The sequence below is a fragment of the Schistocerca nitens genome, chromosome 4 (genome assembly GCF_023898315.1).
Source record: "Schistocerca nitens isolate TAMUIC-IGC-003100 chromosome 4, iqSchNite1.1, whole genome shotgun sequence".
NCBI lineage: Eukaryota > Metazoa > Arthropoda > Insecta > Orthoptera > Acrididae > Schistocerca > Schistocerca nitens.
The window spans coordinates 919,159,703-919,174,691 of record NC_064617.1 but is presented as its reverse complement, the minus strand read 5'-3'; positions in this window follow the sequence as shown (position 1 = coordinate 919,174,691).

Below are 14,989 nucleotides of genomic sequence, written 5' to 3'. Positions count from 1 at the left end.
TGAACAAATAATCAAAAATCTAGAAAAAGACAACAGCATAGTAGGAATAAATTTAGATCTCTCCATATCATTTGACACTGTCATTCATGGCATGCTTTTAGAAAAAGTGGAGGCATTAGGTAGTCATGGGACAGGGAAAAAGTGGTTTGAATCATACCTATAAAACAGATCACAGATTGTAGGACTGATGTCAGATTACTCCAACCACAAAATAAATTTAGTATCAGATGCAAAAAAAGTGGAAATAGGAGTGGTGCAAGGCAGTATTTTAAGTCCCTTATTGTTCCTTGTCAACATAAATGACTTTCACACCTCAGATGGAGCAGCAAAGGCCATACTACTCGCAGATGACATTAGTGTGATAATAGGTGCACCAATGCAAATGCTGAAAACAACTACTGATCAAGTAATTAAGAATGTCTACACGTGGTTCAATGCAAACCGATTGACATTAAATGAAAATAAAATAAATTATATGCAGTTTGGGAAAATATGTCAAAATGTAAATCTTGATCTGGTGTTGGGTGACAAGGCCATAGACAGAGTGGCATCAACAAAATTTCTGGGGATTTATGTAGATAAAAACCTTATTTTTAACGATCATCTAATGAAACTTGTGCAGAAACTTCACTCAGCTTGTTTTGCTCTTAGAATTATTGCAATGTTTGTACTGCAGAGGGTGCCAGGATGGCATATTTTGGTTATTTTCAGCCTCTTGCAACGTACGGAATAATATTTTGGGATTCCACGACTTGCTGTCTACAACAAATCTTTCTGTTACAGAAGAGGGCTATCCGAATAATAACTCACAGTCATCCACAGACACAATGCAAACCCTTATTCAACGAGCTTAAAGTTCTAACAATACCTATATATATATATATATATATATATATATATATATATATATATATATATATATATAAACAAAGATGATGTGACTTACCGAACAAAAGTGCTGGCAGGTCGATAGACACACAAACAGACACAAACACACACACAAAATTCAAGCTTTCGCAACAAACTGTTGCCTCATCAGGAAAGAGGGAAGGAGAGGGAAAGACGAAAGGATGTGGGTTTTAGGGGAGAGGGTAAGGAGTCATTCCAATCCCGGGAGCGGAAAGACTTACCTTAGGGGGAAAAAAGGACGGGTATACACTCGCACACACACACATATCCATCCACACATATACAGACACAAGCAGACATCTCACAAGCAGACATATTTGTCTGGAATATGTCTGCTTGTGAGATGTCTGCTTGTGTCTGTATATGTGTGGATGGATATGTGTGTGTGTGCGAGTGTATACCCGTCCTTTTTTCCCCCTAAGGTAAGTCTTTCCGCTCCCGGGATTGGAATGACTCCCTACCCTCTCCCCTAAAACCCACATCCTTTCGTCTCTCCCTCTCCTTCCCTCTTTCCTGATGAGGCAACAGTTTGTTGCGAAAGCTTGAATTTTGTGTGTGTGTTTGTGTTTGCGTTTGTTTGTGTGTCTATCGACCTGCCAGCACTTTCGTTCGGTAAGTCACATCATCTTTGTTTTTAGATAATTTTCCCCATGTGGAATGTTTCCCTCTATTATATATATATATATATATATATATATATGTGTGTGTGTGTGTGTGTGTGTGTGTGTGTGGTTTATATGTTAGGGCCCACCTTGCAGATTTTCAGACAAATGCCGCCTTGCATAATTACAGTACTCGAAACAACACAGCCCTCCATACTCAGCGAACAAAAAGAACACACACAAAGGCATGTGAGCCATATGTGTACAAAACTCTGCAACATACTGCCAGCCAATATCAGGAAGTTAGAAGATGAAAACAGATTTAAAGTACTGGAATTTAAAGAATATCTAAAAATGGTTCAAACGGCTCTGAGCACTATGAGACTTAACTTCTGAGGTCATCAGTCCCCTAGAACTTAGAACTACTTAAACCTAACTAACCTAAAGACATCACACACATCCATGCCCGAGGCAGGATTCGAACCTGCGATCGTAGCGGTCACGCAGTTCCAGACTGTAGTGCCTAGAACCGCACGGCCACTTTGGCCGGCAAAGAATATCTACTTGAACAATGTTTTTACTGAGTAAATGACTATTTAGGCCAATAAATCATTCTGATAATGTTTATATCAAGGTAAAACTGAAAAAAACTGTCTTTCATCCCCTAAATTTTCTGTTATATTTAAATCTGATGGACAACTGTTGAGTGTGGTAAAATCTTCACTGAATTATTGTAGTGAATACAAGGGCTTCCTGTTTAGGGAATCAAGAATCTTTATTCACCATAAATCATTTCACAATGATATGGGTTTCGTCAATTTGATACAAGATAATGTATATACAATGCACAGTAGTGCAATGTGTAGCATTAAATATTAGTTCTACTAAGTTTATGCAACATATAATAGTACAATTAAAAGTACCAGTTTTTAAAAGTTAGTATAATAATCTGGCAAATCAAAGCATTCTTTAATATTATAAAAATGGTGGTCTGTTAATCAGTTGCACCACTTATGTTTAAAACTAATTATATTCATGGCCCAAGCAAAGACTGGTAACTCATTGAAAATTCTGAGTGGTTTTACTTTGTGAAAATTTCCAGTCATTGCTAACCTGTGCCGACGTATATCTAACTTCGACTTAGCCCTAACATTGTGGTCATGAACTTCCCCCCTGACAACAAGTTCTGTCATATTATTTTTAATGTGAAGTCCTGCAATATATATATTGGATGACAATGTTCCAAATGATCTGTCTTACAAATTAAATGCAAAACTTTCTTTTGTATTTTTAAATGTTATCGGCATGGGGAGAATGTCCCCATGTAATAAGGCCATATGAGATATACGATTGGAAAAGTCCAAAGTATGTCATCCAACGGTAATCCATGCTTACTCTGTTTACCTTAGTTTGAAAAAGAGGTATGATACTCGAGATATCTTTTTGCAGACATGAGTGATATGTTCTTGCCAATTAAGTTTAGAGACAATGTGAATACCTATAAGTTTTGCTGATTTATTTTCTATGTCCTTTGTCATGCCTAGTATGCATTGTTGTGTTTTATTTGGATTACATAAGAGTTTATTAGCAGTAAACCAGTATAAAGATATGTCAAGACATTCTTTTGCTATGTGATTGAGTTCAGAGATGTTCTGATGAGAGGTAAATAGCGTAGTATCATCTGCATAACATATGACAGGATGTGGTATGTTGTAAGGCAGGTCATTGAGTGCAAAAATGAAAAACAAGCGTCCGAGGATAGATCCTTGGGGAACACCTGTGTCTATATTAAACAAGGAAGAATGCATATTCCTGACTGAAACGAATTGTTTCCTGTTGTTCAAGTAAGAAGTGATGATGGCTAAAGTGTTCTCTTGCAACCCACAGTATTCCAATTTCTTTAGTAGGATGTCAACAGGAATGCAATTAAATGCCTTGCTTAAGTCACATAATACAAGTGATACTTTGTTTTTGTTTTCAATAGCAGATAATTTTCGATCAATGATTTCTAAAACAGCAGCAGTTGTGTTTTTTTCCCTCCGAAATCCAAACTGAAAGTTACAAAGTAAGCCATTATCTTCAAAGTAGGTATTTAGCTGCTTGTGGATTACTGCCTCATATATTTTTGATAATATAGGCACAGTTGAAATTGGTCGATAGCTTTCAGGCAGTTTTTTATTCCCCTTTTTATAAACTGGGATGACTTTAGATATCTTGAGTGTATTGAAAATACTGGCTAATGGTGAGCATATTAAGTGTATTGTTTTTTTAGTAATGTAATTGGACAACCAGTAGCAATCCATACATTTGAATTTGAAAATTTGGCAACAGTTTTTAAAATGTGAGTGGGTGTGATAGGATTCCAGTGAAATACATGTTCACTGGGCAGAGGGGTAGCCAGCAGGTCCGTTGAGGAAGAACTTGTTTCTTTAATACTGTTTGTTACTTCCTTAACTGAATTAATAAAAAAGTTATTTAGTACCTCAGAATCCATCAAAGTCACTTGAGTGTGTTGGGAGTGAGACCTTGATCTATAATTTGCCATGCTGCCTTGCATTTATTGGGGGCACTTTCTATGTACTTTTCAGATGCTAGTTTTCTTGAGGAGGAGCTTAGTTCTGCGGAATGTTTTTGATTTAGTATACGAGTTATAAATTCTCTATCTTTGCTCAGTCCTGTGAATACAGGCATGCTTGTAAATCCGGTGTAATGTATGCAAGTTTTCCCTCATTTCAGAAAGTTCTTTGGTAAACTAGTTAAGCATTTTATCTTTAGGTTGCCTTGTAGTTCTAGCTTTTGTTAATAAAGAACAAGAATATCATAGTTCTACAAATTTCTCAAAAAAGTTATCAAAGGCTATTTCTGTTCCCAATTTCCCTGGTTGACATTTGTATACCCCTCCCACTTTTCCTCCCGCATCAACAAACAGTGTAATGTATTCCTCTTTTTTGTCCTCTCGCCAGTACAGAGTTAGGTTTGGTACCTTTAATTGGCTGCCTCTTATAAATTGTCAGGAGCAAAGGATCATAATCTGCAAAGTGTGGTGCAAATGTGACTCTAAAATCTTCCTCAATGAAATTAACTATAATGTAAAAGCAAAGCCTTAGGGCAAACAGACTACGCAGTTGCAATGCTGTTAGTATACATGTATAAAAAGTTTTATTATGGTGTCTTGTATGACCAAGGATTATTCCTTGTACATTTTTTCTACAATTTTGTATGTACACTACTAGCCATTAAAATTGCTACACCAAGAAGAAATGCAGATGATAACAAGTATTCACTGGACAAATATATTATACTAGAACTGACATGTGATTACATTTTCATGCAATTTGGGTGCATAGATCCTGAGAAATCAGTACCCAGAACAACCACCTCTGGCCGTAATAATGGCCTTGATATGCCTGGGCATTGAGCCAAACAGAGCTTGGATGGCGTGTACAAGTACAGCTGCCCATGCAGCTTAAACACAAAACCACAGTTCATCAAGAGTAGTGACTGGCGTATTGTGACGAGCCAGTTGCTCGGCCACCATTGACCAGACGTTTTCAATTGGTGAGAGATCTGGAGAATGTTCTGGGCAGGGCAGCAGTCGAACATTTTCTGTATCCAGAAAGGCCCGTACAGGACCTGCAGCATGCGGTAGTGCATTATCCTGCTGAAATCTAGGGTTTTGTTGGGATCAAATGAAGGGTAGAGCCACGGGTCGTAACACATCTGAAATGTAACGTCCACTGTTCAGAGTGCCGTCAATGCGAACAAGAGGTGACCGAGACGTGTAACCAATGGCACCCCATACCATCACGCCAGGTGATACGCCAGTATGGCGATGACGAATACACGCTTCCAATGTGCGTTCACTGCGATGACACCAAACATGGATGCGATCATCATGATGCTTTAAACAGAACCTGGATTCATCCGAAAAAATGACGTTTTGCCATTCGTGCACCCAGGTTCGTCGTTGAGTACACCATTGCAGGCGCTCCTGTCTGTGATGCAGCGTCAAGGGTAACAGTAGCCAAGGTCTCCAAGCTGATAGTCCATGCTGCTGCAAACGTCGTCGAACTGTTCGTGCAGATGGTTGTTGTCTTGCAAACGTCCCCATCTGTTGACTCAGGGATCGAGACGTGGCTGCACGATCCGTTTAACAGCCATGCGGATAAGATGCCTTTCATCTCGACTGCTAGTGATACGAGGCCGTTGGGACCCAGCACAGCGTTCCGTATTACCCTCCTGAACCCACCGATGTCATTGGATCTCGACCAACGCGAGCAGTAATGTCGCGATACGATAAACCGCAGTCGCGATAGAGTACAATCCGACCTTTATCAAAGTCGGAAACGTGATGGTACGCATTTATCCTCCTTGCACTAGGCATCACAACAACGTTTCACCAGGCAATGCCGGTCAACTGCTGTTTGTGTATGAGAAATCGGTTGGAAACTTTCCTCATGTCAGCACATTGTAGGTGTCGCCACTGACGCGGTTATATTTCGCGTCTGTAGCACGTCATCTTCGTGGTGTAGCAATTTTAATGGCCAATAGTGTAATACTCTTTGTACTACTTAATGTAAAATTTTTGTATGTTCCTTTTGCACATATTGTTTCCCATAAATTTATATGTACCTTTGGACAACATCCATACAATAACAAATGGTTCAAATGGCTCTGAGCACTATGGGACTTAACATCTATGGTCATCAGTCCCCTAGAACTTAGAACTACGTAAACCTAACTAACCTAAGGACATCACACACAACACCCAGCCATCAAGTCCATACAATATTTATTGTCTACAGATGGATAAATAAATAAATAAAATAAAATAAAAATAAAGTGCAGCATGTAGGAGCGAGATTCTTCCTGTCTATAATTCGTTCATCATAAGAATAAACCTGATGTAAACCTTGCACTATGTATTCTTCCGCGTCTGCTGGAACCTCATTGGATTTCCGTTTCACGTGGGACTGCAAAAATGGCTCTGAGCACTATGGGACTTAACATCTGAGGTCATCAGTCCCCTAGAACATAGAACTACTTAAACCTAACTAACCTAAGGACATTACATACATCCAAGCCCGAGGCAGGATTCGAACCTGCGACCGTAGCAGTCGCGAGGATTCTAACCTGCGACCGTAGCAGTGGCGCGGTTCCGGACTGAAGCGCCTAGAACCGGTCGGCCACAGCGGCTGACGCGGGACTGCAGCCAAGCTGTCTCGAGTACTATCAAGTACGATAATAAGGGTACGTTTGTGTTGTGCGGTACGTGCACATCGACTTAGCGATAATACGGGACAACAGCTTAACCGGTGCATGTAATTTGGACAGGACTGGCCGGTCAGCTGATACAGCTAGCCTGCAGTGACGTAGCCAGCTGCAGTTCTCAATGAAAGAGACGAGCAGAGGAGCAATTCGGCTTCGAATGTCATTTAATTTTTAAGCAGAACGAAATAATACACTGCAAATCTCCCACAATACGCTCCATAGACGACTAGAGGAAAATCGCAACACGTTTTTAGCTGACATACTATTATACCGGTCATTAAAAACAAGAATGATGAAAATTCCTGACTTAACTACATAGTAATTTTTCTACATAATCTATGTGTAACGCAAGAGGGTATTGAAGGATTTCACCATATAGTTAAATACCGAAGCCACTGAAAGCATTACTTACTGTGAGTAGTCTGGCAATCTCTTAGCTCCTTCCTTATCCGAATCCGAGAAATACATTTCAGTTCTGGAAGTGTTACCTGCTGCGTTGATAAGGAGCCTAACAACAACAGAATCCACGAAGCCAACCAGGCGCAGCATTTTCTCTTCTTCTTTTATGACGAGTCGTTTTATGTCCCGCTAGCGTTCGACAGTGACATGTGAAAATGCCGCGCGCGTTAATTCCAGTACGTCTGTCAGCTTAACAGTCTTGTTATTTCTCGGACCAAATCCCGCAGCTTGGCTCCATATCAGTTCGGTTGTGTTCATATTGTACAGCAGAAAATGTAAAAATGCAGCATTTTTTATTATGTGCTCAATGTTGTGAAAATAATTGCTTTTCATGTTTCTACGATGCTTATCTACCTCTGGGGTGTAAAACGATGGACATGGTCCAAACAAAGAGAATTTGGTTTTCCATTTTTGCCATAAAAATTAAATTGTTGTTTTCTTAATTTAAACAACTTTTATTAACAGTCTTTCACAAAACACCGATAATTAAGAATATATATTCTGACAAATCATGGCGTTTGTATTTGTTTACATCAGGTTTATTCTTACGATGAACGGATTATAGTTGTAACTCGCTGCTAGCCGCTCGGAAAGAGAATGAACATTATTGGCTGCCAATGGCTAGTGGAGGAGATGTGCAGAACGGCTAAAAATTAGGCCGCCTTCCAACATGACGTGGACTTTAATGCGGTACACACCTTCAGTCTACAGTATAAGGTCCCGCTCCTTCAAAGCCATTGTCTCAACAAATAAACGATAACAATCCAGATTACTTGAAAACAATTTCACTGAAATCTCAAACCACATCGCTGTTATGTAAAAAAATAAAAAAAAGAATAACTATTGAGGTAAACTGTAACAACTAGTTTTCGTCTGTCTCGGATTATTCTTTATTATTGCTCAATAATGGGAAGCAAATACTTTAAAACGATTGTTGACGAATGGAGTGGGCGTCTTGTAGCGTGCCACTTGTAAGGGAACATGAAAGCAAGCGGAAAAGACGGGATTCCATTCACAGTACAGTGTAACTGGGCAGAGAAAGGCGAGGAGCGAGGAAGTGAGTTGTTTGGTTGCCTTTGTACACTCATGCTCATAAATTAAGGATAATTGCAGAATGTAGTGCCACACAACGTGGCACTACACAAAACTGGCGCTAATAGCATAGGCACATAGGGAACCATTCACCTGATATCTGCTGTTTCAAGGTACTCCTCCACGATGGCAGCTCGGTGAGGCCGTGCATTATCATCCATCAGGAGGAAGGGGGCACCCACTGCACCCCCGAATAGGCGGACATACTGGTGCAAAATGACGTCCAGATACACCTGATCTGTTACTGTTCCTCTCTCAAAGACATGCAGGGGTGTATGTGCACCAATCATAATCCCACCCCAAACCATCAAACCACAATCTCCATACAGGTCCTTTTCAAGGACATTAAGGGGTTGGTATCTGGTTCCTGTTTCACACCAGATGAAAACCCGGCGAGAATCACTTTCAGACTATACCTAGATTAGATTACATTAGATTAGTTTTCGTTCCATAGATCCGTGCTGAGGAGATCCTCGTGGATGTGGAACATGTCATTTTTTTTAGCTGAAATACCAATACTAATAGTATGAATATATACATCATTTGTTTCTATTAAAAAATTCGTCAATGGACTCATCCATGAACATAACCTGGGACCACTGTTCCAATGACCATGTACTGTGTTCTTGACACCAGATTTTACGGACTCTCTTGTGACCAGGGGTCTGTGGACTACGCCTTGCAAGTCTCCGGGCGAATAAACCATGTCTGTTCAGTCATCTGTAGACTGTGTGTCTGGAGACAACTGTTCCAGTGGCTGCAGTAAGGTCCCGAGCAAGGCTACCTGCAGTACTTCGTGGCCGTCTGCAGGCACTGATGGTGAGATATCGGTCTTCTTGTGGTGTTGTGCACTGTGTACATCTCGTACTGTAGTGCCTGGACACGTTTCCTGTCTGCTGGAATCGTTGCCATAATCTTGAGATCACACTTGTGGCACACGGAGAGCCCATGCTACGACCTGCTGTGTTTGTCCAGCCTCCAGTCACCCTAGTATTCTACCCCTCATAACGTCATCAGTATGTGTTCGTTGAGCCATTTTCAACACAACAGTCACCATTAGCATGTCTGAAAACGTCTGCACACTTACTCATTGCACCATACTCTGACACGCACCAACACACCTCTGCATATGCGGACTGCTGCCAGCGCCACCACGCGGTGATTGCCGGTCAAATCCACTGCATGGTCATACCCCGAGGTGATTTAAACCCACAAACCACCCACCAGAATGTTGTTTCACCATGTATCAGCATTATCCTTAATTTATGAGTGAGTGTACAAAGACATCAGAAACAAACAGATATGTTTTAGAGGTCAGAAATTTTAACTTTGATAGAGACAAGTCAGAAATATTTATTTTACTTTGTTTTTATCAAACTAAAAATTTTGTGGGTGCTCGAGCCCCAGCGCATCCACGTTGTCAGCGTGCATGATACGAAATATCTTTGTATTGTGGTTTTTGTGGAGGAACTGGGCATGAGTTGGCGAGGCAGCTGGTGAATAACTTACAATGAGAATACTGTATGTACACAAATGGATTATTTGAGACAGTCAATAATATGGCATGAAACACACAATAACAATGTTTACTTACTTGACTACACTATCAGAGGTAAAAAATATGCAAGTCAGCAATAACAGCATAGTCAATAAGGAGGTAGTTCTCGCAGTGTGCACATTTCATGAAAAGTTTGTCACAGTCTTCCGTTAATCCTTCTTTGCAGCAATACTCCAAAGGTGTTTTAAATAGACCAGGGAAGTCTTTGTTGTAGCCACACTGAAAAACGCAAATTTGGTTAAGCTGGAGAATCGTGCCACTGAGAACTGGAAACATACCAATGATTGAAGGCAAAAGAATGGTTTCTATGTCATATGTCAATGTAATTCTCAGAAGATACCATATATGTGTCTGTCATAAATCCCACAAAAGATTTGTGTGAATGGAAGAAGAAAGCGTCAGCAGGTTCCACAATCAGCTTCTTGATGAATTCAGCATCTTCAAGAATTGTAGAGTTATATGGGTTGTCATCTGTATTGGCTGTCCAGGAGTCAACCAAAAGAAGGGCTTTAGTTTTTTCTTGTATATCTGGCCTCATTACTTGTTCTATTAAGACTTAAATCCATCTTCGTCATATTAGCAGATTTGTTAGCAAATGCCTTGATGCTTGGTAAATTTAAATTCACACTTGCAGGAAAATAGCCAGTGGGCTCCGATACAAGGATATACATATGGGGTAGCAGTGTACCATTTGCCACAGTCTCAGGCTTAATATCAAATTTGTGGTTGCTGCTCTAGATCCAAAAAGCTATGCATGCTTTCCTTCACTGGAGGATCCTTCCAAATCGTAACTTGTTATCAAATCACATTCACATCTTTTAATGTGTGTCAGGGTGCTGATAACCTAGCTGCTGAGGGCCAGTAAGCTCCAAACACACACACACACACACACATTTTATCAAATGTTGATTTGTTGGCATTAATTACTTTGATCTGGTGGCAGATGTTTATCCTCAGTGAGAGACTTGATTTCTCTCACAAATTGTAAGCTTGTTGTTGAATATTGGCATCCCTTTCAACCAACCGCTTGCTAACTTTGTGGGTTATATTGCGACACAGTCTTATTCTTACACTCAAATTTCTTTGCCTGCGAGTTGGAAGCTTTGAGCTGGAGTGTTTTATGAGTCAATTCTCTTCTCTATTTCTGATGCCCATTGGTGTACAGAACAATCATGTGGCAGTGCTGAAGTACTAATTCTGCACCATGTTCAGGAGACATAAAGCCTCCATTAACAAGAGGCTCTTAGTAACTTGACTCCTGGGGACAAGTGATAACAGAGCCCATTGAAATCCCTGCAGAAGGGTAAGAAAGGCTCAAAGAGGTATGTGAAGAAGTTAGTAAGCCTTGGGTAACTGGTTCATTGGGGAATGGAGCAGGGGTGAGAGAAGTTGAGTGGATAAAGGGAATATACAGTAACACTTCTTCCAGTAAATCTGTCCTCAGACAGCTATGAACTGGACATCGTTCATGTATGTCTGTCCTGAGCATCCACCCTCATCTCCTTGTAACTTCTTCCTCTCTTGACATATGTTTGCATTCCAAACTTTCTTCTTCCTCTCCCTCTCTTTCCTTCTATTTTTCCTTCCTCAATTTTCCGTAGCAGAAATTCCTGTGTAATATGTGATCCGTCCAAAATGTTTACGTCAAGTTCCCCTCCTCTCCCACACTGCTCAGCACCACCCCATTTCTCATTTTATTGAGTTATTTCACTTTCTCCATAGCCCCATTTCAGAACTTTTTAAATGCTTTTGTTCTTTCTATCTGACTGTCCATATTCCAGAAACATAAAATACCACGAAACTTCCTGGCAGATTAAAACTGTGAGCCAGACCGAGACTCGAACTCGGGACCTTTGCCTTTCGCGGGCAAGTGCTCTACCAACTGAGCTACCCAAGCATGACTCACGTCCCATCCTCACAGCTTTACTTGTGCCAGTACCTCGTCTCCTACCTTCCAAACTTTACAGAATCTCTCCTGCGAACCTTGCAGAACTATATCAGCGCACACTCCACTGCAGAGTGAAAATCTCATTCTGTAACATCCCCGAGGCTGTGGCTAAGCCGTCTCCGTAATATCCGTTCTTTCAGGAGTGCTAGTTCTGCAAGGTTCACAGGAGAGCTTCTGTAAAGTTTGGAAGGTAGGAGACGAGGTACTGGCACAAGTAAAGCTGTGAGGATGGGACGTGAGTCATGCTTGGGTAGCTCAGTTGGTAGAGCACTTGCCCGCGAAAGGCAAAGGTCCCAAGTTCGAGTCTCGGTCCAGCTCACAGTTTTAATCTGCCAGGAAGTTTCATATCAGCGCACACTTTGCTGCAGAGTGAAAATCTCATTCTATAAAATACCACACTCCACAAAAAACATTTTGCGAACCTCTTCCTACGTGTAATGGGAATGCTTCTGGCTGTCAGTAAACCTTTCTCTCTCCTGAAAGCACTCTTTCTCATGGGTATTCTGCATCTCACTTCCTCTGTATAAGCTTCCCAAATATTAGAATGACTGGACCTCTTCTACCATTCCATAAAGTTATATACAAATCATGTTATCTTCACTTCTGATTCTCATCACTCTGATCTTGCCAATGTTCAGCTCAATTCCACACTCTTTACCCACACTTAAAATATTCCCCATCATTACCGGGAGCTCTTCCTCCATTTGTGCTAGCACAGTCATATCATTAGTGTTCTTTTCGGTCGTTTCTATTATTTCTCCTCCCACTACAAGTCGTCCTGATTTTTCCAAGGCCTTATTTATTAGCTTTCAGCATATACATTGGAAAACACTAGTAACATAGAGCAACCCTTCCTCACACCTCTTCCAATACCCACTTCTTCACTTTCATTTTCTTCTCCTTAAACTACCACTTCTGCCTGCTTTTTCAATCTTCTATCCTTCCATTCTATACCAGTATTTTCCAGAATCTTCCAACAGCGTACTCCAGTGAGTTCTGTCAAATGCTTTTTCCCAGTTGACAAAACACACAAACATTTGTCTATTCACTTCCAAAAATATTTCTGCCATCATCCTCAGACACCCAGGTGCTTCTCTGATCTCTCTTCCTTTTCTAAATCAGAACTGATCTTCTCCTATATTCTCCTCTATTTCCCTTTCTATTCTTCTCAGCCCTACTCTGATGATCACCTTGGTAACATGGCATTCAAAATAAATTGTCCTATAATCTTTACATTGATTGGCACTGTATTTCTTTGGTACAGGAACCATTACAGTTATAAGGAGATCTTCAGGCTGGATACCTATTCTTATATCAGATTCGTAATTCTAGTTGTAGTATCATTGCCTAAGGACTTCATTACCTCAGACGGTATTAGTACCAAAAACATACACATATACTGTACAGGTTTTCAGAAATGTTCTTATAAAACTGGTTGACAGTGAAGTGAAACAAACTTCCAACCATGTTTCAAGCAGACCCAAAAAATTATCGGAGAGAAATGAAGATTTTTTATGGATTATTCCAAGGAAGTCCAACCGCCACCTAACAGATTTCAGGGCTGGGAAAACAATTAAATGTTCTCCATTGCCCCATAATACTGTACTCCTCCTCTCCTGTGATAGAAACTCTATCTTATTTCTGCACTTAAATGCCAGGTCTCTGAAAAATAAAGCTGATGAGTTTGGTATACTATTAAAAGGTAACAAAAGAATGATTTTATGTGTAAAAGAATGTTGGTTAAAGGAAGAAGATTTAAAACTGTATGTACCATCAGGTTTCAAATTAGCTACATACTACTATAGACCCAGTGAATCTTATGGTGGCTCATCCATATATGTTAGCAATGATCTAGACTTAAAGTTTTCTGTTCTTGAAGTTAGTGACTCATGCATTAAAGGTGTTTTTGAAGCAGCTGCTTTGATTATATCTAGTATACAGCTCATAACTGTTTCTTTATATCACACTCCTGATATAAATTTTTTGTGATCTAAACATAGATATTAGGAAAATGGCAGACAGAAATGTTAATCTAGTAAATATGCTAAGATCCTATAATCTCTTTTGTGTTAATGAAAGTCATACAAGGCATTGCTCCTGTCTTGACAATCTAATAACAAATGTATACAAATGTTATTTTGAGCTAGGCTTATTTAATGTCGATTACTTGTCAGACCATAGAGGTATATGGGTGAAACTAATTACTGAAAAACTATCAGTTTAATAAGCCATGGCTGCAAAATACTAACACGAATCCTTTACAGATGAATAGAAAACTTGGTGGAAGCCAACCACAGGGAAGATCAGTTTGGATTCTGTAGAAATGTGGGAACACGTGAGGCAATACTGACCCTGCGACTTATCTTAGAAAATAGATTAAGGAAAGGAAAACCTATGTTTCTAGCATTTGTAGACTTACAGAAAGCTTTTGACAAAGTTGACTGGAATACTCTTTAAAATTCTGTAGGTGACAGGGGTAAAATACAGGGAGTGAAAGGCTACTTACAATTTGTACAGAAACCAGATGGCAGTTATAACAGTTGAGGGGCATGAAAGGGAAGCAGTGCTTGGGAAGGGAGTGAGACAGGGTTGTAGCCTCTTCCCGATGTTATTCAATCTGTATATTGAGCAAGCAGTAAAGGAAACAAAAGAAAAATTCAGAGTAGGAATTAAAATCCATGGAGAAGAAATAAAAACGTTGAGGTTCGCCGATGACATTGTAATTCTGTCAGAGACAGCAAAGGACCTGGAAGAGCAGCTGTACGGAATGAACAGTGTCTTGAAAGGAGGAATTAAAATCGATGGAGAAGAAATAAAAACTTTGAGGTTCACTGATGACATTGTAATTCTGTCAGAGACAGCAAAGGACCTGGAAGAGCAGCTGAAGGGAATGAACAGTGTATTGAAAGGAGGATATAAGATGAATATCAACAAAAGCAAAACGAGGATAATGGAATGTAGTCAAATTAAATCAGGTGATGCTGAGGGAATTAGATTAGGAAATGAGACACTTAAAGTAGTAAAGGAGTTTTGCTATTTGGGTTGCAAGATAACTGATGATGGTCGAAGCAGAGAGGATATAAAATGTAGATTGGCAATGGCAAGGAAAGCGTTTCTGAAGAAGAGAAATTTGTTAACATTGAGTATAGA